The following is a 3,297-nucleotide window of genomic DNA, read 5'->3' as shown; positions in this document are numbered from 1 at the left end:
AAAAATAGCATATTCTAGTCACTAAATTTAAATTTCCTTTTCTGGTACATAAGGTCTGAAGTGCTCTCTAAGTGAGATTTCCACATGCTAAGATGAGAAACGCTGCTTCTGGTAGCTACCGTAACAGCTTCCCTAATGCACGGCCCAGGGAACAAAGAGTATCCTATGTGGGAAAGGGAGGGACTTAGGGGGGCGGCTTACTGGGGAGTCTAAGAGAACTAGTGCGGTGAGCCAGGAGCACTCCTTATCCTGGCTGTTTGTCCCCTTCCTGAGGGAATTCCCAGCCTTGAAGGCTTTAGGGGAGAAGTTCAGCTTAGTCAGAGCAGCCCTGTGGCCAGTCACAGTCCCTCAGAATTGTGGACAGTGAGACGGTACAGTGGGTACATCCAAGCTTGACCATCTAAATTTAATCTTTGGAACACACGGTGGAAGAGAGAACTGACTTCCCGAGGTTGTCTCCTGACCTCTGTATCTGTGTCGGGGGCTCTCATTTTGATAGTTCAGGTCACTTTGTGCACGCTCACTTGCTCAGTCCTGGGCACTTGCTTGTCAGGTACAGGGAATTTAAAAGGCTAAAGCCGGTCCTGCTCTGCGGGGTTTAGTAGAACTGATTACAGGGACGTGAGGTGGTGTACTAGTGAGTTGAGGGAAGAGCCTTGTGTCTTAAGGAAACACAAGCTTGCCTAGGAACAGGGTGCCAAAACCCAGCCGGGCCTCACAGCCTCCCATGCTAACGCACTGCCAAACTTCTACGTTGGTGGCTGCTAGCCTGCCCTTTCCCATTTTCCATTCTTCTTTCTGGATACTTACCCAGAAGTGACTTTAAATATTCTTTACTGAGTTTAAATACTGTATTTTTGTCTAATTCTGATGGGCTTGTTCTCCCCTTCGGTGATGCAGATGCAGGCCAGATTAGACCAGATTAAAAGCAGATATAGGCGGGTTTATTTGGGGTTAGCTCCCTGGCGGGTTCACTGAAGTCATGCATCCAGGCTCTAAAGCAAGGGGATTTTATAGAGTTTAGGCGAGGAGTGATGACGTGTCACTAGGCGCTGGGCGTGGTCGAAAAACTGACCTCCTGGGCGGATACTCTTGAGTGGATTGCCAGAAACACGGAGGTGAAGAGTGATGTTGTGTTAGCCCAGATTTTTCCCTATGTAGGCGGGGTAGTTTTTCTGGCCAGCAGGGATGGGGAGTGGGGCGGACGGGGGTGGGGGGAGAAGGGCAAACAGGGTTTCCCAGCTTGTTCAGGGGTTCAAGCCTAACAGTTACCGCTACTGCTATTTTGCTAAACATTTCAATATATCTTTCTTCCATTTCTTTTCTTTTCTGTCCATTTCAACCTCACTGGAATTAAACTGATTCCTGTCTGTATAGGACATAGAATATTAGTGTTAAGTAATACCGAGATCTTTAAAGGTATGCTGGACTTTGAAGCAGCAATGTTTAGCTCCCAGTGCAGAGCCCTTCTGAGAACTCCGGGTGCAGTTATATACGTGGAAGGAATATGTGGGGTCCGTGTGAGCTGTAGGCCTGCCAAGCCTTTCCCATTCTTGCCAAAGGCGAGTCTAATCTTTCCATTTTAGTGTGGACCACCCACCGGTACTTGATTTTAGGGATTGTTGTGACTTAAAGGGCCAACTTAGAAGATGTGACAAAGCTCTTGGCTGTTTCTTTCTTGAAAAGAGTCGCCATGTTGGGAGAAAGCCCAAGACACACAGAAAAGCCTGTGTAGTGGCTCTGGCCTCCCATCTTTCATTCTTCCCTACATAGTAGCATGCTTTCTAGTTTCTTTTAGGGTTCACACATGATGCCTTCTAAACTTGTTCTTTTTTCCTTTAATTTAAACTAGAGGTTCAAGTTTTTAGACATTTCTTCCTTCTTTTATAGGTTGTTAAAACTACACGTTTCATTCTAAATACTGCTTTAGTGGCCACTCACAGTTGGGGGGCAGTTCAGCTTGCCTTTCCTGCACATGGCCTGGAAATTCGTTCACACCAATATGTTGGGGAAAATCACGAGATCCACTTTATTTGTTCCTCATTCATCAGGAATTATTGTTATCACCTGATGTCCAGTGGTTTGAGAACCATCGTTTCATACTTGTAGTTCTCCAACCCCAGTACTTTTTGAGTAAGCTGGTAAAAATGTGGTTCTTATTAATCCATCATGCTTGCGAGCAAGAATTCACATGCATTTTAAAAGTAAATGTTCTCACTGATAGGCGTTTTTGATCACATCATGGCTATTCTTTGGCATATTTATCCTGAAATGTCTTCCCTCCTATTTTCCAGACTCTCCTCTCCACGACCCGGTGTCACGTGGTGTTTGGACACTCACTCCTTTCCATGAACTTCTACTTTGCCATCATCGTTTACTTTACTTTTTGCTCGGCTTCTGTCCACTCTCCTCTGTATAAGCACTGGTGCCAGGAAGCAGAGATGGATGGAGGGCTTGCTGGCCTGTCAGGTTAGCCAAAATGTCAAACTCCAGGCTCAGTGAGAGACCCTGTCTCAAGAAATAGGTGGAGAGGGACTGGAGAACTGGCTCAGCAGTTAAGAGCACCGACTGCTGCTCTTCCAGAGGTCCCAAGTTCAAATCTCAGCAACCACATGGTGGCTCACAACCGTCTGTAATGGGATCTGACGCCCTCTTCTGGTGTGTCTGAAGACAGCTACCGTGTACTCACATACATAGAATGTATACAGACTTAAAGTTGTAGGATTGTCATACAGGGGAAGGCAGGTACAAGATAGAAGGAGGCCTGTCATTGGATCAGAAGGAAGGATGGGCAGGGAAAAGTTTGAGGGAAGAGGAGGATACCGGAACGGAAGGAGACGGGAGACTGGAGGAGGCTGCAGAAGAAGTCGTGGAGAAGACATGGAGGCTGACTTTAAGATTCCACTCTGTGTATTTACAGGTTGTTATGAATATTCTTAAGGGATGGATGTGTATAGGGCCTTGTATGTCTAGGTGGGCAATTATATCTTATCAGTTGGATCAGAGGTTATTGTGTTGTGTGTTCTTTCTTGTAGCAATTTAAGTTTAAGAAAGTATGTGGCGGCTGGAGACACTGGGCCGCCACAGAATTGGGATGTGTGCTTCTGGCAAGATGTCTACCAGACATCTTGGGGCACTGTGGTGCGGGATCTAGTTGGGGTAAAAGACAGCCTTTTTATTTTTTATAATTTTGCAACAACATAAAGCATGTACTCACATACTTTGGTAAAACAGCTTAGCACATGCTAGAATTATTGTAATTTTCAGTACCAGCAACTTACTTGCAGATCTGAATAT

General features: G+C 45.7%; 1 long non-coding RNA gene across 1 annotated transcript; it reads left to right on the top strand.

Annotated features, from left to right (window-relative positions):
• The first annotated feature begins 443 nt into the window (after nucleotides 1-443).
• LOC134482920 (uncharacterized) lies at nucleotides 444-3,005 on the top strand. The gene is made up of 2 exons (XR_010059652.1): nucleotides 444-1,118; nucleotides 2,295-3,005. It is a non-coding gene; the product is annotated as an uncharacterized LOC134482920 (long non-coding RNA).
• The last annotated feature ends 292 nt before the right edge of the window (nucleotides 3,006-3,297 follow it).

The sequence above is a fragment of the Rattus norvegicus genome, chromosome 18, assembly GCF_036323735.1.
Source record: "Rattus norvegicus strain BN/NHsdMcwi chromosome 18, GRCr8, whole genome shotgun sequence".
Taxonomy (NCBI): Eukaryota; Metazoa; Chordata; class Mammalia; order Rodentia; family Muridae; genus Rattus; species Rattus norvegicus.
This window is presented reverse-complemented; position numbering and strand designations above follow the sequence as displayed.